Below are 26978 nucleotides of genomic sequence, written 5' to 3'. Positions count from 1 at the left end.
ATTACTTAAACTGACACAACCAGCTGATAAAGCACAAACTTTGCTGTAATCCACCACATTTCTACTGCATGATTTCTCCAAACCAAGAAAGAAAGAAATAGTTGGAATGGAACAATGTTTCTTTCATTCTTTGTCTGTTCTGGATAAAGTGATTCTTTAATTTTCTAATGTTCGTAAACCAGAATTTCTAATAAATGTGAAGAGAGTTTCCCTCTCCATTCCACTCAGATTTTTAAGCTTCTATCACCTAAGTAGAATCACACAAATATTCAATAAAGATTAATTTTCTGATAGAACCTTATAGTTTTACCAACATTCTGAAACAATTTGTTATTCTTTGTGTAAAAACTTTGAGCACTAATGAGCTCATTTCCTATTGTTCATATTCCATCAGAGTCCTATTGTTGTCAGGCATTAAATAATATGCTATTAAAATAATATTTTTTACAGATTCACATGCCCACTGTAGAAAAGTTTCTTTTAATGGATAATGTGTTCCTGTCAATGCTAAAAGAAGTTAAATAATCTGATTTTCCTATTTTCTGATTGCTTTCAAAAATTAATTTTAACACATGTCATAAATAAATGAAATATTTATAGCTTCTTGCTGGGACTATGTCTCCCCAGGATGAATATGTGTGAGAATGTGGGAGGAGAAGATGAGAAGATTAATATAAAGACTTTCTAATAATCTAAAAATTAATGAGTTCACACACTCCTCCATTCTGTACCTGAGGAAAGATGATTCAAAGCTACAAATGTGGGCATGTGGTTTAAAACTTGTTGAGTAATGTGAAAGGGCAGATGGGGGGGTTGTGTAACACAGTGAGGTCAGGGCCTTGGGGTGGGGTGAGAAGGAGCTGTGGATGATGGTGAAGCAGAGGCTTAGGTCAGTGCTTGGCTTCTTCTTCAAATAGAGGAACAGCTGAATGAAAGCAGGGGTAAAAACTATGCTCACAAAATCCACTCTCATTTCTAAGTTCTGTCACTTCCCTAATTATTACTTCAGGTAACTATTAAAAAAAAGCCAAACCAACCTGACAATTATCTATCTTTTGGTTTCTCCAGCTGTAAAATGGGGCAAATATCTGCTTCCATTCTTAATTTGCCCAAATGGGCAGAGTAAGTTCCTGCCAACTGTCCATTGTGATGATCTCAAACACAAGGTGACATGAGATCTAATGCTGCAGGTCATTTTTTATCAACAATACAATGCACTTTCAAGAATGGCCCTTTATTCTTTGTCTCTTGCACACTGCAAATTTAATGTCTCACAGATTTCTTGGTGGTACAGAAGTGTGAGATCCTTCAAAAATCTGAATTTCTGAATAACTTTGACAGTCTTTATCCTGATTGTCAATGACAACAAATTAATTTTGAACTCATTTTCTATTTCCACAAATCCACACAGTCTATCTTGGTTACTAGATCAGGTACAGAATTATATTTAATTATTCTATCATAGCCTGGGGGCTGTGGAGGGCATAGTGTGGTAGTATAATGTACTCCTTAGTACTGTTAGAGTAGAAGGAGAAATTATTGATCAGTGGATTCACTATTGCAAATAGAAAATTATTAGTGGGAAGGAAAAGGTCACCACAGGGTGCCAAGAGGCAAACATGCAGAATTCTTTATTTGTAGATTTATGAAAACAAGATTCTTCAAGAAATTAAGACTGGATTCATAGACAGAACTGTCTGACTCCTGCTTCTGATTACCTGTGTGGCAGCACTTGTACTGATACACAATTATCAATTTAGAACTTAACCACATACTGATTTCTCTTCTCTTTAGGGACTCTTTGGTAACATGACGACGTTGCTGTTAAATAAGGAAAACACTATTAATAAATGTATAAGGCCCCATGACCCATTTTTCTGGACATTCTGAAGACAAGTAAGACCTTGAGAAACTTCAGCTTGGAGGAACATTCAGCCACAGTTTATGTGTGCAGGGGCTCTGGCAGGTGCAAATGCTGGGGACACAGGAGGAAAATAAGAAAGGATGGTGCCAGGCCTGGACAAAATTGTCAAGCAGTAAAAGACCTGATCCTGGCCCTTACAGTGAAAGTGCACACACACATAAAAGGAGACCTAATTTCAAAACTATGTTGTGTTTTTCAGAGCCATACACAAGGATGAGCCCGTTGCACCTCCAAGAAATGGTCTGAGCCGTATTTTACCCCTTCAGAGTACCAGAACTGGAGAAAGCCCTTTTCTGCCTTTGTCTGTCCATGGCCTGTTTGGAATGTCACAGTTCATGTGTCCCCCATGACTCCTCTGCACTGCTCTCCATGTCTGTGTGGGCCTCCTAAGCACTGAGTCCCTCCAGGTGCCCCACAGCAAGGCATGCCATGGGGAATCCACTCACTGCTTTCCTTGGATTTTCTATACATGCAAAAGCAGAACATCTTTAACTTCCCAGTTTAACTCTGATTATAACTTAATGATAAAGAAATAAAATATTTTACTGAGTGAGCCTTAAGGCTAGGCTTTGAACTGAAACAGGGGAAATGAAGAGTTTCAAGCACACAAGATTTGTGACTTGAATGAGCACCTATCAGTTTCTCTGTAGTTTCCCTCACAGATTAGTTTCAAATTCCTGGGTGTTGTAGCTAAGGGTGTGAGTTTGCAACAGCTCTTCTCCATTTGAGAGATGCACTCCACTCCAGACTGCCTGATCTCTCCCTGGTTTCTTCCCCATACTGTGGCAATTTACAGGTGGGAAGATTTAGATGTGTCTGTCATGACTCCTGTGTCCCCTTCCTGGGGATGGATTAGGAGGTGAAACTGCAGGTGTATCCAGGCACCACAGCTGATTTTAAACTTGTTCCTGTGCTTATCCCACAATCCAATTTCTGCAGGGAGAGGCATCCTTCATCTCCATGGCACAGGCTACCTGTCACACTGCAGAAGGTGATTGTCTCCCTGCAGCTTTGGCCTGCAGAACATGGATGCCTAAAAGCTGTTTTGATTACATACATCAGCCTAATTGAACAGAAAATATTTTTTACTTTCCTATTAAAGCCAATATAATAGATTTTTTTTTTAATTTGTCAGAGAGACTTTTAATTCAAACATCAGTTCAACACTTGACTGTATTATATTTGTTTTAGTAGCTAAACAACTGCATTTGCTATCACTCAGATAGCTGACCCTGTACTTTTCAGAGATAAGATTGTTGGAGCTCTGAGGCTTTTAAGGTGCACTAGGACAACAACATCCATAAAATGACATTTAGAGACTAGATAAGCATAATTCTTTTATAAGCAATCACTTAGAAAGTGATGTTTAAAGCTTGCTAAAGAAGGCAACAGCAATTCTAAAATTCAGGGAATATAAAAAAATACAAGAGTAATTAATTATCAAATTCAATTAGCAAATAGAGGGGTTTTTTTTTAATTTCTGTAAAAAAATAACTTGTGCTTTGATTGCCATGGACAGCAACTTCTGAATAACAAAAAAGGCCAGAGGCATCTCAGTGAATTCACAATCACAGATTCCCTGCATTTCACTAATCCATAACAGGTTTGTGTGGATTTTTTTTTTTTATTTAGCAGTGATGGGAAGTTTAAAATTCCCAGTTCATCTTAGAATCTGCATCATTATCGGTCTTCTATAGTGAATTAATGATAGAAAAACCCTTGTCTACCTGTCAGTGAGTACAGACTCACCGTATTTGATGCAAGTTGCCTGTAACAAACATCCTAAGGAGCTCTGATAGGTCTTTACTACTGAGCAGGGGTGCTACCTCTGGTGTTCCATGCTCTACTGCAATGGTATATAAACATCATACAAACATTTGCAAGCAAATGGCCTTTCTCAAGTGAGCTGTCCTTCTTCATCCCTTTTTCCTTTGCTTTCTCCTTCAAGTCACTCATTACTCTGTGCCCTCACTTCTTGTCCACTCTAACCAAGTGCTTCCCTGTACAGGTCATTCAGCCTGCTATTGTCCTTTCCTGATTCTTCCTCTTCCTCACACATATTTCCTACATTTCTTAACCTTCATTGTTCTTTCTCTCTAGTCTTAGCCCTCAAATTTTCTGGCTTTTCAACTTTTCATTTTAATGTAGGACATAAATGATGTAAAGTCAAGTGAGAGCAATAATCACAATTCTCTCCCTATTTCTGAGCTGATTATCAGAAGGCTGTATTTAGTTCTTATATAGGAACAAGAGGGAAAACCAAACCATTATAAGGTTCCTTATCCCTGCCCTACCATGGAGACAATTTATCTTCAGCTGTAAATGGATCTTTGTTATAGCAAAGGTTCAACAGGTGGAAATAGAAATAGAATAGAAATAGTAAACTGGAGCCACAGCATCCATTTTGGTGGTGAGGGTAGCTAGCTCCTCCAGAAACTCACTTTTTGTAATCTCTCACTAATACATCAAGTTGATATAAATTAGATTTCTCTTACACTGGTGATCACTCAAAGATGAAGTAGTGAGAGGCAAACTCTGTCAGAGGGATTTTGTAAGGAGACTTTATAATATGATGGAGTGTCCTTTAATGACCAAGTGACTATACCTGAATTCCCCTTTTCACATCATGTTCAGTGACTGGCAACAGAAATAACAAAGCCCTCTGTTATTGTAATTAAAAATTTAAATTTGTAGTTTAAAAAAATATACATTTACAATCAAAGCAACAGAGGCCAATTTTTTTACCAGTCACAAAATCATTTTTGAATGCTGCAAAGGGAAAAGAGGACTTTACCTCTGAGTAACAGACAGTGAGATCTGAACTAACTGACCCAATTTTTCCTGACCTTAAAATGAGAAAAATAAGTTATGTTTGTTCTTAGCCTTTTCGGAGGCAATTAAAAAGAAATTATATAATTAGAGACAAACTCAATCTAGAATTAAGGTATTTATATCTTAAAAGTTCAGTGTAAACATAGTGTAAATAAAAAAAACAATGGATCAAGCCTGCCAGACCTTATTAAAAGCCAGTTTTCTTTAGCTGATGGGTCACTGAGAATGCAGGCTCTAGATCAGTGAGTTTGAGAACATCTGTGTTAATCCACAGTGACAGAAAATGTGCTTAAGTACCTTCTATAAGTCCAATCAAAAAATTCCTCAAGCAAACACTTCATTTCAAGCGTGGCTATAACTTTCATTTTCTTTAATGGTACTTAGGCATGTAAGTAATACTAAGAATGAGTTTAAATAACTTATGAATGTTTGTATCTTTTATCCTTTTCTTTGCCGAAGTCAACAAGTTTTGCCTTCGATTTTTTTTCTGCTTGTTTTAATTTCAAATACTGATAAATGCTTTAGTCTAGCAAAACATCATGATACATTAAGACCTTAAAGGTGTAGAATCATTATTTTATTTTAAATTACTAGAAAATACAAAATTTGTAGAAATTTTCTTACTTTATTTTACTTTAAAAGAGATTATAGAAATTAAAAAAACCCCTCAAATGTAGTTTGTTTGCTAGAGATATTCACAAGATGAATTTACTTTTCAAAACAGAGAAATACAAATTTACATATTAAAAGAAATGGAAAACTTGTTGTCATCATTGAGAGCCTGATATCTGATGATGACTGAATTTTATCACACAAAATTTCAGTGGCAAAGAATTCCATCAATTTGGTGATGATCACAGGACTAGAGAACTCCTCCTATGAGACAGGCTCAGAAAATTGGGGTGTTTCAACCTGGAGAAGAGGAGACTCCAGAGTGGCCTTCCAGTTCTTAAAGGGGCTCTAAAGGAAAGATGAAGGGGGACATTTTAAAATAACATGTGAGAACACAAGGAGGAATGGCCTTAAACTGATAGATGGTAGGTTTAAAATAGAACTTAGGAAGAAATTTTTTCCTGAGAGGGTGGTGAGACACTGGCACTTTTCCCAGAGGAGCTGTGGCTGCCCCATCCCTGGAAGTGCTCAAGGACATGCTGGATGAGGCTCTGAGCAAGCTGGTCTGGTGAAAGGTGTCCCTGGCTATGGCAGAAGGGCTGGAAGTAGGGATGTTAAAGGTCTCTCCTCACCCAAACCATTCTACAGTTTAATGATGTAGCAATAATTTATCCTCTTCTTATAACTGACTCTCAAGAGCATCCGGTCTGGGTGACACCACAGCAGTGTCACCTCCCCGTGCCATGTCACTCCTTAGTGACAAAGCCAAGCTGCATGACTTGCTCCTGTGAGGTGATTGCTAATCAGTTTAGCTGTTTAACACCAAAGTTTAATCAATACCTTTTTAAAACCAAAGTTTAACACCATGAGTTAATCAATACCTTTCAGACACAATCAGGATCTACAGTCATATATTTAATAAAAAATAGTTATTCACGAGTACTTTGCTTAACTTTTTTAGTCTTTTGTTAAAAATATTAACTTTTGATGAACAAGTTCTAAATCCCAGTTTAGTCTTCAATTCTATAAGTTTACATATGCAAGTTTCAATGTAAGTTTAATGTGTTTTTTATGTCTATTGAAGACAGAAGAGTTATTTCAAAGGAAGTGTGCTCCAGCTCCTGCAGTATGGCAGATACTGTCCTTCAAGGAGTTCTTCTCCAAAGAGGTCAGATGAATTCCTAGAGCCTGGTGAAAACATTTATGAAACAACTTTTAAAAACTCACTAAGAGGTTGAGAAATCTTGTCCTAATGTATCCTGCCTGCTGGGAAGGGGATAAAAGTTATGCAGTGTGTTAATTTGTTATGTAGAAGAGAAATGACACAGTGAAAATTGGAAGTCTTTTTACATCAAGTGAAATGTGGGTTTTGTTCAAAGATACATTACAGCTACCCGCTGAGTACAGGGAGATATCTTACTGCATGAAATTTCCGTGCAATATGTTGATTTCTGAGTATCTTGCCACAAACTACTAATTAATATAAAATGAAAAGACTCTCTCAATCTGCAATAGACTAAAAAAAGCCCACTAAAATTACTGCTGAATGGCATTTCAAAGATGATAATTTATTTTTGCCCTGAACAAGACACTTAAAACATTTTCAAGGACATCACGTCTTTAGCCTTTAAAATATCAACTAATTATCAAATCAATGATCATTTGGGGGAAAGTAATGAAGTATGGAAAATAACCACTTGAAATTATATAAGTCATTACTGCAAAGTATTTAAAACTGGTAAGTCATTAGCAAAGAAATTTATTATGTAGGTATTAAATGCCTTAAAATTTTATAAAAAAAGACAAATTGTATTTTAATTGTCGTAATTTCCTATAAAATAAGCAACTTACCCTTTAAGTTCTTTATACTTATCTAATGCTCGTTTATTTTTCTAAGGAAATATTAATTCATTTATTCAAATTATTTTCAGCTTTTTAAAAAAGTTCACACCACTTCATGTTAACGTCAAATATAGGGAGGTATTTGAAATAGCAATGAGCAGAATGACTCAAAGTTCAAGTGGAAATACTTAATTATATGCTTAACTCATGATTACTCATGAGTAATCAGTCCTTTGGAGTTCAAAAACTGCATATGAATTTTCAGGATTGGGAGCTTGTTTATTGTACTTTAATACTTTTATTAGTTTAATAAACCATGGATTTACTGTAGCAATGGCTTGTTGCACATTTCAAAACAACTTTCCTCTTGTTTCTTTTTGCAAATAGTTTATCCATGTTTTCTCACAAATGCATAGGTGTGGAGCTGGGGAATGAGGGGGAGAAGGCAGAGGCAAAACAGTTTCTAGGGCTTTACTTTTTTATGGTCTTTCTTCTTTTTTTTTTGACCTCCAAGGAATTTGTAACCAATAAAGTCTCTAGGTAATGTGATCAGCTAACACCACAGGGATTTGCCTGAATCCAGTCTATTTGCTGTGCTTCTAGAAGTGCAAAAGCTGAGCTAAAAACTTGACTAAGACAGGTAGAGGCTCCTTTGTGCTGTGTCATTTTATCAGTAGAAAAAAGAATATTAATGTATATTTTAGACTCTCCAAATTTATCTACTTTCTGCGTTGTGGAGAAACACTTCCCTTTTTATGTGAATTTTGGAAGTTAAAATTCTTCTCATGGGACATGACACTCTGACACAGGCAACTTTCAGGGCCTTATGAAAGAGATACTTCATCCAAGACCTCATCCTGATTTGGGTAGAAAAGTTTTTCTTAAACCCCAGCTCAGTTCTGTACACCAGCTGTACACCACTGGATAAATCCCCCATATTTAGTATGTAATAGGCATATGATAGACAAATTATACACCCTCTTATGAGAGAGTTTTAATTGCATACTATGCATAATCAAAAATTACACCAACTTTGATAGAAATTTTGATGGTCCAGGAAATAAAGAAAAATATGATTTAACTTTCCAGACAAGAGAAGCAAATGGGGTACTGGCAAAATTTGTTGTCATATTAATACAAAATGTCTCAGAATGAAATGGGGGAAACAACTTTTCTTTGAACCTTCTTGCTTTTTTTGTCCAGCCCTCCTAGTTTTCTGCTTCTCTTGTAGGTGTTTTAGCCCTGGCTTGATTGACACATCCTATTTTCCTGTTATCCACGAAATTGTTAAGATGTCTTGCAATCCCCCTTCATATCTTGAGCTCTGGTTAAGACCCATGAGAGAGACAGATGCCTAAAATAACTAAATTAAAATATATATTCTGTATAACTTGCATGTGGGGAGAAGACTTTGTGTGATCTGTCCAGACAACCTCATCATAACACCATATTTGAAGCTTCCCAAAGTATCATGAAAAAATTTCTCTGTGCATTTGTGCAGAACCAATGAAAGAAAGCACAAGTGCAGAAAAACCAAAGAGCTGGACTGTGTCAAGACAAGGCAGCCACTGTAAAGCTTGCAGGTTGTCATGCTGCCCCAGCAGGAAATGATTGTTTCTCCTACCCAGCAGCAATTCACTCCCAGGTATTCCTGCAGTGCATGGCTCTCTGTCCCCTCTCACCTCCTGCTGGCTGTCTGTCTGTCACCTCCTGCTGTCTTACTCCTCCCATCCAACGCCTCCTTTTCCCCTACACTGATGAGATAATAAGAAAGAAATGCCATTTATTCTACCGGACATTGACTAAGGATCTGGATGGGCAATGGATGGGGTTATAATCACCTGTTAAGGGGGTTGCTGTGTGTCACAAACATGATGGGAATCTAAATCTCTCACTGCCTTACTGCTGTTTTATACCTCCTAAAAGAAACTAAGGAAACATTTTGTGTGGTGGTGTGGTGGTCATATTTACAACATCCTTACTAACAATTCTAGGCCTTCCTGGTAGCTATCCCAAAAAGAAAATACACCATGATTTCCCTGACAGATTGAAAACAAATCAAACAGTATAAAATTTTCCCTTCCACAGTGTCAAAAGGTTTAATTACCAGAGGAAACGTCTAGCCTCACTCTGTGAATTGCTTATTGCATGTGCACTGATTCTGTAATTAAAAAAAAAGGAAAATCAATTTACATTGTATTTTATTTCATTATGTAGTAAGGAATGCATTAAAACTGTAGCTCCAAACTCAAATATCACAATAAAAGCACCTACTATTAAAAAAAAAAAAAAAAGGTTCCTGGGTTTGCCTTATCTGAAGTTTGCTATTTTTATTTTAGTTATTTTGAAAACTTTTACTACTGGTGAGAAAAAATGTTGGATAAACTGCTCATCTATACCTACTAGCACTCCATTAATCTGATCTATTTTAGTTTCCAAACATAATGTTACTTCCCTAGTCAACCTCAATCTACTTCCAACTTTAATTTCCCTGAATAAAATGCTTCAGTAGCAGCCAAGCAGATGCATGCAGAGTGGATGGAAACCATCCATCTATTCTATTCTATTCTATTCTATTCTATTCTATTCTATTCTATTCTATTCTATTCTATTCTATTCTATTCTATTCTATTCTATTCTATTCTATTCTATTCCATCCCATCCCATCCCATCCCATCCCATCCCATCCCATTCCATTCCTTTCTGCAGCTGGTGATTTCATCCTGTGTGCTCTTTGGCTTTGTGGATGGACAATTTCCTGATTAATAAATTGTTAGGTACCATGAAGATCATCTTGCCTGCCCAACTTTCTAACTGTACTACTAAAACCTGTAGGGTTGTAAAAATATTTTAACAGAGCTTTATCCCTCTCAGTCACCTCTGTAAGAGTCCTCATTTTGTCAAAACTCTCAGGTGCAGATTTTTTTTTTTTTCTGATAAAATAAATTTTTGCCTTCTACACCATAATGATGTTTACAGCCACAACATAGGCAAACATTAATTTGGTTTCATTGCCTAACATTGAGGAGAGATTTGTGTCTCTCCTACACTGGTGTTGAAGGCAGTTCTCATGACACTACTGCAGAACCAGTAACATGATGGGAGCCTGATATTCCTTCATGTCCAGCTCAGACATTTGAAAAAAACTTGCTACCTGATGTTAGAGACACTTGGTGGACAGCCCCTACAGAACTTTCCTCTCATCATTTTTCTCCCACCCTGATATGCACTATCAATATATCTCTGAGTTTCTTGCCCACTGCTCCAAAGATGAGTCACACTGCAAACTGTTCCTTTTGGACACCAGAGAGAGATCAGTTATGTAACATGTAAATAAAAATGTATTTGAAAAGGGAAACTGAGCTGTGCTATGAACTAATGCAGCTACAATTATCTCTCCTTGCTTCTATCACACTAGAACTAGATCTTAAATTGTGTGTTAAACTTGGAAAAAAAAATCCATTTCATGCTTTGCCTTAAAAACCAGCTCTTAAGTGGCTGTTTAGGACAGTGATGATTGAGCAGTTGGTTTAAAGACAATCCTCTGGGTGGGAAAATTAGTAGTGGCCCTCTGGAGATCCCAAGGGAGTTTAGAGGAGGTGCTGCAGGGTTCAATGCCACTTTCATTACTCTCTTCATGCTTAATCAATGGAGCACACACTGTGACTCACCTGGAGTTCTGAATGTGGTGCAACCCTGGAGGAAACAGGACTGTGATGCTGCAGGGTGTTCCTGCTCCCTGCACCCAGAGATTGATCTACTGAGTCCAAGAGAACCATCTGCCATTACCTAGCAAATCTCTTCCTAAGGAAACATGTGCTTCAGCAGATTTCTTTACTTCACTACTCTGGGAAGATTAGAGCAAGCACAACTGTTTAGAGGACAAACACTCCAATATTACCACTGAGTGGTTTTGAGCCATGAAAATGCTATGTTCTAATAAATGGTTTTGGGGGATAGTTTTTCACCTCTGTGGGCTGGGTTCTCATTGTGTCTTTGGGTTTTTAACCCCCTCATTTTAAGAGTAATAAAGAACCAACTCTGAAAAATAATAGTAGAGCAGTTATTTTAGAGAAAAAAACCTCATTCAGACAGCAGTAATTCAGAAATATGTCTCTAAAAGTCACTTCTGTTGCAAAGATTTAACACAAGTCAAAGATAATTGTAACATAGTATTGTAAGTATTGTTTTTCCAATTAGGAAAAAAGTGATGAAGAATAAGAAAAATGTGATGAATAAATAGCTTTTCTTAATGGCTATACCTGGAGCTATAGATGATTGAACAGATAGATGCTGCTGATGTCTTTCATTATTTCACAACATGACAACTGGCTAGAAAATCAGAACTTTACTAGACTTTATCTGCTTTTTAATGTCTAGCAGTATTTTGTTCCTTTTATTCTGTAAAACTGATCACTGACATTAAATTTAAGTCATATTGTAAATATAATTGGAGAATTTTAAATTAAATGAACTATGTAAATATCAAGTACTACAAATGCTGCAAAATATATTTGATTCACTTTGAAATTAAGGCAGAATTTTTTTTTTATGGAAGCACGTTTTGACATCAGATCTCTGCTAAAAAGTTCTAAATTCTTCTTCAAGGTGTTAAATTGCATTCTGCTTTCTGCTCTCAGACTCATTGTTTCTGCTGGTGGTTAGTGTGGATGTGACAAGGACCAACAAGCACTTGCTGATTTCTAGATTCTGTATCCTGGCCCTGAGAAAATTTCATTTTGATTCATAAAATAAATGAATCTGATATAAAAGTTACTGCTGGAGAATTATTATGGAACTCCAAAGTGTCTAATTTACCTTATTTCTTTTGTGTTATACTAAAACCCTCTAGTACAAATTAAAGTCAAACCAACTCCCATATCTTTGACTGAAGTATTATGTACCTCTAGGAACAGGTACCTCTGAGCTGGAAAATTGTGACAGACAATAAAACCTGGATTTTATCTAACACTGAGGTAAACTTACCAGCCTTAAGTGGTCAAATCACCTCATCAACTTACACATGCTCAGCATCCAGTGTCTTCCCTTCTTTTTGACCTTTACAGATAACTGATTCTGCATGAACGAATCAGTGTAACAAGATGAGCTCTACCTTCTGTGGACACAAAAGTCTGAGGTTGCATGTTCCTAGCCATAGGTTGCATATCAAAATCATAATTCCCTCAAAAAGGGGATACAGTCTTCTAAAATACAGCAATTCTAGTCATGGGCACTGAAAAACAGCTATTAAATAAGTTTTTGTGGTGAAAATGCAAAGCCTTACTTGGTGCTCTGTCATGAATTGTGCAGAAAATAAAGATCCCTTCATCAACAAGGTTCATTTCTGTTTGTATTGAAAAGGTGTAACTAAAAGAAAAATTAAACTGTTCCTAAGCCTCAAATCCCACATGCTTTACATACTAATTAGAGAAATGAACATGACTGATATAAAGGACAGAATACATAATAAATGTCACCCACAAAAACCCCCAATAATACAAAAGTAAATTATATTTCCTCTGTCTTGCAATGAAGAAGACTATGGATCTGTTATGGGAGACTGAGAAAAAAATAAGAATGGCCAGGGGAAATTTTTCTCTTAACTGAGAATTTGTATACCCTTCCTGGATGTTCACTGTATTTTTTAACAAGCTGAATAAGAAATAAACCCTACTGATCACCACTTTTAGCTGCAAGCAAAGCAAAACAAAACAAGCCTGTATAAAAAGTGTAAATGCTTCCTACAAAGAACCATACTCAAGCAGGAAGAGATTTTTCTCTGCAGACTCATATCTGAGCTTCTCCCTTCAAACTGGGCCCACTGACAAACAGCTAAAGGAAAATCAGTTACCAAGAGCCTTTTGGAGTTGGAATACATTAATGAGGATGGGGTGCCATTCCCCTAGTGCTGCTGTGAGCTCAGTGTCTCAAACACACTGCATGATGGTTTTGCTTTTCATTTGACATCGTAGCATCCAGTGGAATATCAGCATCAGTGGAATTTCTGATTTGGTCTCCAAGTGTTATTAGGGTTCAAATTATAACTCTTTTGCCATTTTCTTTGTCTTATTAAGGATATCAAAGGGTAGAAATTTTAATACTGATAAAGTTAATCAACATTTAGTGTAACAACTTGAAGTGCAATAGCATACTTACAGTTATTTTTGTGTATTTATATCATACATTTCTTTAAATGACTATCAGCATTCCTGCAGCAATGCTACCTCTGAAAATGTTTCCATGGTGAATGCAGGCAAAGCATCCTAGGAGAAATACTTACTTTTATGATATAGAAACTAAGGTAAGTGGTGAAAAAATAGTTGATGAGTACTGTATTCTGGGGATTGTAGTAATGACTTAGAAGGTTTCAATGTGCAGTTAAATTAAAGAAGGATATTTCATGTGAAAGTGTGTTAGGCTCAAAATTTTGTTTGTGTTCAAAGTGGAAGCACATCTATATGTTAATTACAGAATTTATTTATTATAACTTATATGTTAAAAAATCTATTTACTATTGTTCTCAATCTATTGCAACAGAAAAAGAATAAGAATGTAGTTAATGTATTGTAAAACGTGCATTTTTTATGGTCTTTTCCTGGTTGTTACGGTCATCCTTCCCCTGCTCTTTTGACCCCCAAGGCCAGTGCACTCTTCATCAGAGGAGGTTTTCAAATCAGCAGCAACTGCCAGGATGAGCTTTGTGGGCCCTGTCAGGTTCCCTGAGGGTCTCTGTCACTTGGGGCAGCCAGCTCCCCCCAAATGCACTCACAGGGAGATCCCCACTCAACCCCTGGGTCTTCCTGTCCACACAAATGTAGGAATATCAGGGTGATTCACCCCCAGCAGTTGCAGGGATTAAAGAAACTTCTGTGTCTCAACCCTGATCCCTCACCATATTCATACTGAGAAGTGTGCAGCCAGATTGGGAATTGTAGTTTTAGAGCTTCATTTTATTTATTGCTACTCCCAAGAAACCACAGTATCATACTTAAAACCACATCAGATCAGTAGAATGTGCTCTGCTTTCCAAGCTCATTGGAGCATTTGTGGAAGTGGTAAATGTGCTTAATGAAATTGTGATAGAATGGCTAAGTTAATCAATGTGCTTTGAGCTGTAGATTTATATGTTATTTAAAAGAAAATCCTTAAAACTATTATATTTTTGCTTGTGAAATAGTGACTTCAGTATTCTGTGCATTCATATTAAAATCTGTGAAATTCCTTAGAACAGTCCTGTGTTACTCATATAGTGTTGACTCTGAATTTATGTTAAAGCTACAAGACAAAAAAATGTGTTGCTATTAATCATTTGAGCTCTAGCTACATGAACAGAAAGTTCATAGTTGGAAAAAATAATAATTATTTGCTTTGGGCTATGTTGTGTGGTTTTAAGCATGCTGAAATCAGCAAAAGTAAAAAATTGCAATAATGCTACATGCATGATTATAGAAATTTGTTCCCTTCTAACCTGCAGACAGAAAATTGATGAACTGTATTAAAAATATGTGGCAGTGTTTCAATAACTTAAAATAACTTGATAGTACAATAAGAATTAACTTTCTCAAGCAAACATTTTTCCTCAGAGTCAGTTATTAAATAAACATGATGCTTTTCCTATGTGTAAAGAACCATTAAAGTAATTTTGTAATGATTTTCATGTTATAATTTACTATAGCATAGTTTATTAAAAATTGTGGTTTTCTATTTAGCTTATATTTAATGTAAAGAATAGTAAAAATGTAAAAATTGCATAATTCCACTTCTTTCCGTTTCAGATTTGAAACTGGGATGAAGGAATCCATGAATTTTGACTATCATTTTTTCTGCAAAAAGTTATTTAAGGAAATACATAAGTTTTTCTTATAAACTGGTCAGTTGTCTTAAAATCTTTAAGCACTTTTGCTAAGCTATCAGAATATCCTTTCCTGTGTCTTTGCTTTTAACTTACTTGACTAGAAATGTGGTACCAAACCTATTCTCTCTTTGTGGATCTTATTTCCATTCTTATCCATGCATCATGACAGTGGGCCATCCACAAGTTGTGACAATGGAACATCCATCTGATTTGGGTCCTAGTCCTCAGGAATCATCTGTTACCTCTCCTTTTGTAAGTAGTGAATTTGACATCTCACTATGGAAAGAAAGGTTGTTTTTTTTTTTGCCTCTATAACCTCAGGTATCAAAGTGCAACTACTGTAGCCAACTTTGAGATCCACAAGGAACTGAAGGGAGTGACTGTCCTTCTCTAGACCTGACTGGATAAACTTTACACACTTTATTGATGTGTTCACTTTTGATTTTTCCATATTACCCTTGAAATTCTCCTGCAGTACAATTAAGGAATAAAAAAGGCAAAACAACCTATTATAAATGGCCTATGTGTATAATCAGACTAATAGAACAACAGTAATAGCTCTCAGCAGTAGGAAAGTGAATAAGGTGGTTTAATTCATGTTTTTAAAAGCATAATCAATTGAAAACACAATAGCCTTAATGATATTGATGTTCAACTAGAGCAGATCTATGACATCATTATTCATTTTGACTGTATGAAGGCTACATTCCCCTTTTTAGATGCAGTCAGCTGTCCATGGGTGTGAGCACGTGTGTGTTTCCACTCACCCCTAGCATTGAACAATTCCCACAGAAGAACACAGAAAATGCATTTCCTTTCAGAATAGACTGATCTAAATGGTGGCCACCTGAAACAGATCTGCTGCTCTCTAAAGCCAAAAGTTTCATGTAGAGCTGTGGCTGGACTGCTCCATTTTCCACTAGACTGCCTTCCACTTAGACTAAATTTACTGTGATTTCCACCTCAATGGCCTGCAAACACCAATCAGGTGGGAGCATTATGGGCTGTACCTTGCTGCAGTGCCCACCAAACGCAGGCTTGTGCCCCTCTGGGCAGTGCCAGCTCACACACTAAGGTGAGTTATTTTGAGTTATAACTAGTTTTTTTTCTACTTTGTGCAAAGCAGAGTGCAGAAAGATAACCAATGACAGGTTGACTCCCTGATTATCAAAACTTTACACTATTAAAAAACAAAGCATAAGGATTCATTGGGTATAAATGATGTAATTTTTCATTAATTAGCACTCAATGCCCTATTTGCTAGTTATGGCTCTCAAGACTCATGCTAATTTTAGTACACATGCACATTTCTCCTCTCCCTTTGAGTCTGGGGTCTGTTTTCACTAGGTGGTAGATGAGGTGGTGGTCATGATGTCCCACACTGGAATTGTTTTCCCTCAGTTACTGCTTAGCTCTGTTATCTCTCCTGGTGGCTATTGTTTGGAGAGCCTTGGATTGTTTTCACTTTCCCATAAGACATAAGATTAGCCAAGTTTATAATGTTGAGAATTCCATTGCTTAATCATTACTGTGTGACTACTGACTAGCAACTAAAAAAAAAAAATTGCAAAGTTTGATTTGAATCTCAAGGGGCTTGATATCAGAATACTTTGGGTTTTTTCTTTTAACCTAATCTGAGGATATTACCAGAGGATTCCTGCAGAAGAAATAATATTTTGCAGAACATAAAAAATGAAAAAAATTTATTTTAGAAGCATCTTACAGATACCTAGAGTGTTTCAGTGGACAACAAGAGAGAAGAGTGAAAATCACAGCATATTAGTCAAAATATTATCCAAACCATTAGGAATACTGAAAGAATTGTGAGAGAAGTGGGTTTTTTTTGTTATATACAGTAAAAATATTCTCAAATATTAAAATATTACTTGTCATGTATTTTATTCTAACTAGATACTTCAGGCTAAGTATAACAGAGTACAAAGTTAAGAAGAAAATTTTGTATTCTAAAACTACAAATTGACTCACAGGAGGCTAAAATTATTTCAGATTCCTTTTCTTGTGTGTTCTGCTTAGAGGCATATTATACATAATATGAAACATGACCACTAGTTTGATATACTTGTTAAGAATATCACATAGCAATTTTGGGAAACTGCTGTTACCCTGGAGACCAAAAGCAGAATTTATCGGGCCAATTTCAACCTCAGCATTTTATGAATCAAAGTTTTGAGCATCCCCTACTCAAAACTATAGTAAAATGGGTATAAAAATTTTAAAAAACAAGAATTGGTTTCAAAATCTCAATTTAAAGTCCAGGTTAATGAATCAGGGAATAATTTGTCTCATAGCTATGGTTGTCTGAGCTAATCATCACCTAGACTCACTTTATAGACAGAAGGGGAACACAGCACTGTTTTGCTAGACCTGTCTTGACGTTTTCCTTAGGGTAAGTTATGTCCTAGATTTCATATGTTGGACTCTTTACATTTAATGCACAAGAATTAAAGTCTCTCTGTAAGTGAACAAAAGGTTCAAACTCTCATTACCCAGCCAGCTCAATCAGTGGGGTCTGTGGTGTCTAAGCCTTTCTGGCTGAGGTAGACAATTAAACCTGGTCTGCTGACCAGCACTCTGGGACTGCTCACTGAATTGCATATCTAGCACATACACAGACATCAAAGTGAATAGCACACCTATAGTGAACAGGTATGCTGAATGCCACTGAATTAATAGCTGTAAGTAGGAGAGGAATCCACGTAGTTCATATGTACAAGCTGCACTGCAGGTATTCAGTCAAACAAGTTGCATCACTGGTGGGCAAATGAGTTTTGTGCAACTCTCTATGGTGTGGTTTGCCAAGAATGTCACCATTCCCATGCTGGATTTATGCCCACTACCATCCCAGCTTCATAGGCTCTCTCCAGTTTTGGATAATAACTCTCCATGTTCTAAACAGTGTTTCATTATCTGTCCTTTTGTCTGTTAAAAATAAACAAGTAAAAATAATATCTTAAGACAGAAATTCATGTAATTTTGAGAAAAAGATGCAAGCATACAAAGCACTGCAGTTCCTGCAATGCCAAGAAGATTTTTGTGAATTCATGTGTTATGTTTTGTCTACAGGCCATTGACTTTTCATGCAATTCCTTCTGTATTTCATTTTTTTTTACAGAGTATCTTAATGGAAGCTAAAGATGCTGTAAGAAGTCTTGAAAATAAAATCCTCTCCATGTAAACAAAGTTGTCCAGGTTTTTGAGACTGTTTATGCACAAACTGTCTACAAATATTAAAAGGGTCTACTTTGCTGGCAAAATCTGTCACTGGGCAAATAAATTTCAAATTACGGTAGAACCATCCCATTATCATCCAAAGGTGATTTCAAGAAAAATTTATAAATGGAAACTTGCACAAATGCAATAAACTAGGCATAATTTTTCAAGTTAATTTTTTTTTTCTTTTTTTGTTTTAAATGAAACCCCAGCTGCATAGTGGACCTCAAGAAAGGAACTATTGCTGTTGGGTTTTGAATAAGGTTAAATACTTGTACTGGATTTGTTTGAGACAGAGCTGCCTTTCCTCATGGCAGCTCTGTGGTTCTATACATTGGACTTGTGACCAAAACTATGTTGATAACTCACAGATTTTTAGTTATTGCTGAGCAGTGCTTACACAGCCTCAAGGTCTGTCTTGCTGCTCATGCTGCCATCCTGTGAGCAGGTTGGGGCTGCACCAGAAATTGAAAGGGACAGTGCCAGGACAGCTGCCCCAGCTGACCAGAGTAATGTCCCCTACCACTCAACTTCAGGCTTGGGAATAAAAGTGGTTTTATCCATTTTCAAGCTTGTCTTTTCAATTAATTCCAAACTATTCAGCAGGATATCACTCTGCATATGGAGGCAATTTCATGAGTTTGCATGTGGTGCATATGGTCAATTTGAGCTGCATTTGAGCTGAACAAAATTTATGGCTGTTAGGATTGCTTAAAAGAGTAATTTCCTGTATGTTTTATAGTTTGCAAAAGAGTGCACAGAGTTATAATATTTGATGCTCTGACTGATAGTAAATTCATTATATCAAGTGCTTTGTAGTCATACAGTAAAGGATAATTTCTTTGAGGAATTCATAAGCCAACACACAAGGATATTTATTTAAAAGAAAGAAAGACTGAATATAGAGTTTCTAATAGAAAGTGGCCATTAAGTTGGTTATTAAGGGTTTCCAACTTGGGTGTTCCATCAAGATCATAGGACTAAATCTGTGTACTAAATTCCACTCTCCTGAAGGAGTGCTCTGGATCATAATTGGGATATCACAATTCCTTAGAGAGTCCGAAAGAGAGGAACATAAAAATCTCTACACATATTCCTCTTGATCAAGGATAGTACTGTTACCACGACAGCTCATGCCACTTCACCTGCAGGTCCAAGAGAAGGAAGAAGATAACAAGTTTTTCAGATTATCAATTTATTTCCTGTTCTTCTCTATCACTGTCTTGGCAATATCTGTTACATTTACATTGGTTAATCCTTCACCACTGTTTTCATATAAAATGTAATTATTTTCTACATGTATCTGGTTTTAACTAGAAGTCAATTATCCTTTTATGCCTGAAAGATTTAGAAGCATTTAATGTCTTAAAAATCAATATTCCTTCTTTTACTTGCCTACGCATATGTCCAGCACACGCCAAATACAAAACTGTATAAAGTGAAGTTATACAAAGCGAAATTATTCACAAAAACTGTTCATAAACTCAGATCAAACTCAACAAAAAAAAAAAAAAAAAACCAAAACAAAACAAGAAAAAACAAAAAGGCAACTTTTATTTTATAAACCAATAAACATTGAATTCTTATAACAAAATAGCCAATTTTTCAGAGGTCTTCAGTTTCAGTTAAAAAGGGAAAGGGGTTGCAACTAATAATACATTTAAGCATTTGTGAAAGTCTGTATTTCATGGCACTTGTAAAAATCTGATCTTTCTTATTTAAGATTTGAGGATCCTTCACCATCCCATCAAAGATAAAATTGTGTTGCTAAAAAGAAGGAAAAAAAACCCATGTAATTTCCCAGCAGCTTGCAATCAAGGGGAATTGGGATCTGTAATATGAATACCCCAGACAATGCTTTACTGAAGATAATTGTTAATTATCATCACCTGTTTATAATTTCATTTAACACTACAGATGTTGCCTTTTAGAGAGTGCTCATACTTTCTTCTGAATTTAAAAATAAATTACATAAATTCTGATATTAAGGTAGAACTCCTTTTGCTTGAAAACAGGCAGTGAAATTGGTTTCTCTACGTTTCCACGTATGGGGAGAAATCAACATATCCCAAAAATAATATAAATCTGACTTCTTTTACTTCCTTACAGGGATAGGTGATATCTATCCCATTCCTACTTGATGCTCTTGGGTTCTGCTTGAACAAATGTTACCCACTTAGGGTCTTCACTGTTCTGCTGTCCTAGATTTTTAACTGATGAGAATATCCTCTGTAAAAGATTTCAGTATTTTATAAAACACATATATATAGTTGCTTTTGAAGGTCGAAATTTTGTTTTAGCTTTACAAAATCCACCTGTAAATGTGGATATCTATCCATATTAGCAAACCATATTACACTGGTGAACTGAAACATGAAATTTCATTTGTTGTTTTGGTTTGAAATAAAAGCTTGCTGAAATGCAATTTGGTCTTTAAATCTGCCTGTTCTTTTTCTCTTTCATTCTTTCTACATATAAGAAGAAAAATTATTCAGAGGTCTGAGGTCTGATCTTGCAACAATAATATTAAACAGCTTTTCCAGTGCCATGGAATAACAGTGGATAAAGTACATAAAAGGCAACATAAAAGGCAACTTGGCCCTGAGTGAAAAAGGGGGGTTATGAGCCTTCAATCATAGACCAGACTGCTATTAGTTTAAAAGGATATCTATGGATAAGATTTTCAACAGGAAGACAGTCTTTCTCTTTATATATTTAAGCACAAATGTGATTTTCTTTAAGAGATACATTGATGGAGAATTAAATGAAAAAAAAATCATGTGGCTATTTTAAAATACAATACAGTTTAAGATTCAGCATAAATCTAATGAAAGGCTTTAGGCTACCCTCAGATTCATCTAATGCTGCAAAGATCTGAAATGATGAGTTCAGTAAATGTTCATATTAAACTGAAAGTGAAATGGATTAAACAAGAGAGTTCCAATGCAGGTTGAATGAAAGACCCCAGGAACTGTGAACTTCTGCAGTTATTTGTACAAATAGTCTTTGAAACCAACAGCTTTGCTCAGTCAGAATTACAGTAAAAAGAGTCCTCAATATAAGGTCACCAATGCAAGATGAAGTAAATAGAGTCTTCAGTGTGATTATTTTTTTTTTTAATAGTGAAATTCCTTTAGTGTGGATTGTTTTTAACATATTTTTGTGAAGGCTTCTGCAAACAGAACTGAGAACCAGAATGTTGGCCTGTGTATTATGGTGAATGGAAACCACTAGCAGGAAGAACCCATGGCTTGAGATATATATATATATAACACACACCCACACATATATATATATATATATATATATATAATATGTATACATATGTATTTTGAAAATGTTAAATATAACTTGAAATAACAAGAAAAAAATGACTAGATGAGAGCAATTCACCTGACATATAATTCACCTTGATGTCATGTTTAAAGTTTTTGAGGCTCTTTAACAATTTGTGAGAAAATAAATACTACTTATGTTACTGAATGGTTATGGACATATATCTCTGGATAATATACATGTATCTAGAGATCAAATGGAAGACAATAAAATATACTGATGAAGAATTTAACAGATTGTGTAGTGAGATTACCTTTATATTGTTCATCAGGTTTTATTCCAGCAGATGCTTTCTTTCATTATTCTGACTTTTCAGTTTATCTTGCCAGAAACACCACTATAAAATATCTTCTTCTTTTTCTAATAGAATTTTTCTTCAGTTAATTTTTTTGCATTTGTTTGGGAAAAGAAAACAGGAGGGAGGCTTCCATTTTTAATTTTTTACTTATTTAGCCAGTTAATTTTTCAGTGATTAAGATGTTTTGGAGCATTTGAGGCTCACAGAGTGATTTAACCTCCTCTAGCAGCAGGTATTTTGCCTTTATTTGAAAGAACATGTTTGGGAGTTAGTAACATTGTGCTGAAACACACAAAGTATTTGTGTTCTACCATTACAGAATTGCACTAGAATAACAAGGCCCTTTCACAAAGGACCTTTTACATCCTCTTTTGAAATTGCATACAGTATTATGTTACTAATGCAGTTACTGTGTGATGATGAAAATAAACATCATGCTGAATAAAAACGTAGGATATTTCATCTTGCTTTGCTGTGCAAACAAAATAGGCAAGTCTGGTGTTTTTTGCTGAATGTTTGTACTGTATGTATTATTTGCAGAAGGACATAAAAGGCAAAACATCATAGACTGCAAAATATGATATTTGAAACAGAACAGGACAAAGGCTGTAGATTTATACACTCTTAGGAACAGCCTTATGAACTATGAGTTATAGAAATGATCTAGTTACTAACAAAATTATAACTGATTTATTAATTTTTACCATGGTAGCTAATAGACACCTATATAATACAATTGAAAATTTGATTAGGAAGAAATTATGTACCTTGTATGTATCTTGTATGTGTTTTATAAAAAACTCTCAGTTACACAAGTAAAACCTGCGATAATTTTACTCTATAGTGATATGAAACAGAATCCAAACTGTAGAGTGATATTGTTAATACATGACTCACTGTGAAATATTTTATTTCTATATTATTTTGTCAGCTCTTCTTTTCAGAACTGTATAATTGTCTTCGAAATCAGAGAATCATAGACTGGTTTGGGGTAGAAGAGACATTAAAGTCCCAACCCCCTGTCATGGGCAGGGACATCTTCCACTGGAAGATGGACCAAGCTACTCTCACAGTCCCATCCAGCTTGGCCTTGACCACCTGCAGGGGTGGGGCATCCACAGCTTCTCTGGGCAATGTTTTAGTTCCTTACCACCACCACGGTAAAGAATTTCTTTCTGATATCAAATCTAATCCTGTCCTCTTTCAGTTTAAAGCCATGACACCTTTTGCCTATCACTACATGCCCTTTTCAAAAGTCCCTCTCCAGCTTTCCTGTAGGCTCCCCTTAAGTTCTGGGAGGTGCTATAACGTCTCCCCAGAGTCTTCTCCAGGCTGAAAAGCCCCAGCTCTCCCAGCCTGTCTCCATAAGACAGTTCTCCTGTCTTCTGGTCATCTTCATGGCCACCTCTGGACTCACTTCAACAGGTCCATCTCCATCTTATGCTGGGGACCCCAGAGCTGGAAGCAGCTGGGGTCTCACGAGAACAGAATCCAGAGGCAGAATCACCTCACTCAGCCCTCTTCCCACATTACATTTGATGCACAGCTGGTTTTCTGGCCCATGACTGCACACTGCTGGATCATTTTATGTTGAGCTTCTTGTAGATCAAGACTCTGAAGGCTGTTCCAAAGCTGCTCTGAGTTTATTCTCTGCTCAGCCTGTATTTGTGCTTGAGGTTGCCCTGACCCAGATGCAGGACCTTGTACTTGACCATGTTGAAGTTCATGAGATTCACATGTGCCCACCTCTACAACATGCCCAGGCCCCTGAGGATGGCATCCCAGCCCTCCAGTGTATGGAAAAGCTGCTCCAGAAATGTTAGTGTCATTGGCAAACTTTCTGAGGGTGCCCTCAATCCCACTGTCCATGTCACTGACAAAGATGCTAAGCAGTGCCAGTCCCAAAACTGACCCCTGAGGAGCAGCACCTGCCACTGACCTCCACCAGGGCCATCACTGATCTCCAGGAATCCAGTGGACATCAGCAAATGGAAGGAACACCAGTCTGGGGATATGTTCCAGTATAATCTTCATTATGAACTATTGCAGCCAACTCGCCCACACTATAATATTTTTATAATTTCCTATGTTTTTATCAGAAGTGTACATGGTTATATGGAGAATATTAGCTCATCACAGATCGTAATTATTATAATATTATATTATACTGTTGTAATATTTTGTTATTCATGAGTCCTTCAAAAGGCCTTCTGTTTCAGATGTTTTAGAGACAACATTAAAAGCACATATCCAAAGGTGTTAAATCATATTTTAAAAAATTTTGCTAATCATTTAGCAAAATTATTTTTGCTAAAAAAAAAAAAATTGCCCCCTTTCATGGGCAATCAATATTTTTCCTCTTATTAACAGCAAGAAAAAAATATGATTTTACAGAGAGATTTTAAAAACATTCTTTAAATTTGAATATACATTACATTTTCTATCGTACCATATAAATTATAACTTATTAGTCAATTAAGTGAAATTCTCCTTGACAATAAACCACAGTTTATTATGCAGAAAGACTTCTGGATTTTTAAGCACTGGCATTTATTTATTATGCAAAGACTAAATCTTGGTTAAAGATACATTAACTTTTAGTAGTCTTTATTATTTATCTTATTTTGTCTTATGGTGTCATGCTCTACAAGGTAAAAATTTAGCTCTGTAACAAAACCTAGGTCATCTTCAGATAAATTCTGATTTCAACCAGATCCTTACATGCACTCACCCTTTTGATTGTCTTGATCCAAATGCAGAACTTTTATTCAAAACTTGTATGTGACAGCTCCACCACAGAAAAAGTAGACCTAAATGCTAAAAATAAAATAAACTCATACAGAGATAATTTTTTAATACGAACCAGCTTGAAGTTTCTGATTGCAAAAGTTCTTTAAAATTTAATTAATGCTATTGTCTTCAGCCCTATCAATCCCAATAAGATATTTCAATGAGGGGTTTCATCATAAAGATATTTTAAAAACTTCCTTCTGCATGATATCTGCTTGTTCTTTGTCAAGTGGATTTATTTTATTTTATTATTTGACTGTAATACCAACAATAACAGACTAATTTAGCTCAGCAAGAGGGATTATGGAATCACATGGGTAAAGAAATCTGTATATATTTGGAGTTTTAATTACATTATATATGTAGCTGGTGCTGCTCATGAATGAAAATAGCTCTTCAGCAGGTGTATATGGTGGATTGCTCACCAAAGCAAACAAATTTAACTGATTTAAATGTCCATGACTCATTCACAGTAAATTTGGTTTCAAAAGGGGTCAGCAAATGCGTTTTGAAAAAGGTGTAAGTTTCCTATATTCAAATCTCTTTTACATACAGTAAAAAGATAATAATTTTTTTGCAACATTATGCCAGCACTTTTTTCATTTGATTGATGCTTCAGTGAAAGAAGATCTAGGGGTAAATACTAAAGCTTATTTTTGCACAATCCTCCAGATCTACTTAGCTGTATTTATTCTGCATATATACAGTTCTCCTCTACTACAGCCTCACTTTTCTTTTTCACACTTACCTGTATACCTTTACCCTGCAACTTATTTCTCAATCTTGTTCATTTAAAACAAAAGATTATCTTATTTCCCAGCAAGGGACAGAAAACACTGACCTCATTTGAGCCAGATATTTCAAATCAGAGGGTTCTTACACAGATAGGCTTTTGCAAAGTCAGGTAAGGTTGCTAAGCAGGCATAAAAGGAAGTTGGCTTTTGTAAAATTTGTCATTAACTAAGGATTTTAAAGAATAGATGAAGTCATGGTCTTCAGTCTAGGAATCTGTATTCAGCTTATTCCTGGAGAAAAAGGATGGCTTGACAATTTTGGAAAAAATTGAAATTTTTTCTCTCTGTGAAAATTATTTTTTTAATTTGACTAAGAAATATAACAGAAATTTACTGAAAATGAGAATATGATAAGCTTCTAAATAGCAAGCCGTTTTAACAGCTTTTATTTAAAAGCACATTCATTTTAAATACAGGGTGCTTTTCCGAAAAAAAAAAAAAGTTCTTTTTTTTATTGGTTTCATTTTTTTTCTGAATAGAAATCTATGACCTTGGGTCATATTTAATAAATTTTTCACTTGGAGCTTTCAAAGGCACCGTCAATTTTGCATCATTTCTCTCACCAGCTGCACTTTTGTTCACACAATTTATCACATATGCATGGATGGTTACATTCTTTATTCTTAACAGGATAGTTTTTCCTTTTAAATTTTGATGTTTATTTTGACAAGAGCAAAGTAAGAAGCAATCCCCACTAAAAAAAAAAAAAAAATTCTCTTACAAGAGCAAATTTAGAAGCATTGCTAGCCCCCACATTCACATTTACAAGAAAGCTCAACTCATTGGTTTGGGGAGCACTCTCCTTTCCCAAACTGATAATTGAAACACTGCTGTAAGGAGAATGATTTTTAGGTTCTACTGTTGAAGAGCACTTAAAATAATTCTACCCACTACTGAGTTTTTAAATATGTATTTTCAAAAAAATTAGACTCTCTTTGAGCAAGAAATACATTTGACAATGAATCATATTTCAGATTCATGAAAGAAAAAAAAAACAAGAAACAAGCATTCACTTTTTTTCTTCAAGTATAGTTTTGCTTGGTGCACTTGCAAACACTTTGGTCTCTACTCACAGAAATATGCAGGCAGTATCATGGGAAGTGTAAGTTGTTTCTCACATTCACTTTTTTTAGCTCTGTGGCACCAGGAATAAGCCTCTCATTTTGTGAGATGCAAGAAAACAGCCATATCCTGGATTTCACTTTCTGTTTTGAGAGAGGAATTTTTTTCCTATAGCCTAAGTCAGTGATAGGGAAAAAAAAAAGAGTGACTTATAATAGGATACACTTGTCCTTGCTTAAGTTTAGCCAACTGGTAGTTCATCTCATCCCAAAGCAGATGCCTCAGAGAGATGCCTATCTGCCTCCTTTGACCTCTCATCAAATCTTAATGAGTGACTTGAATTAGATGTCATTTCTCTGCCAGGTAAATGTCAGACAAATCCTAACCTCTAACTCTTAAAGC

This window comes from Serinus canaria, chromosome 2 (assembly GCF_022539315.1).
Source record: "Serinus canaria isolate serCan28SL12 chromosome 2, serCan2020, whole genome shotgun sequence".
Taxonomy (NCBI): Eukaryota; Metazoa; Chordata; class Aves; order Passeriformes; family Fringillidae; genus Serinus; species Serinus canaria.
Note: the sequence above shows the minus strand (reverse complement) of the source record.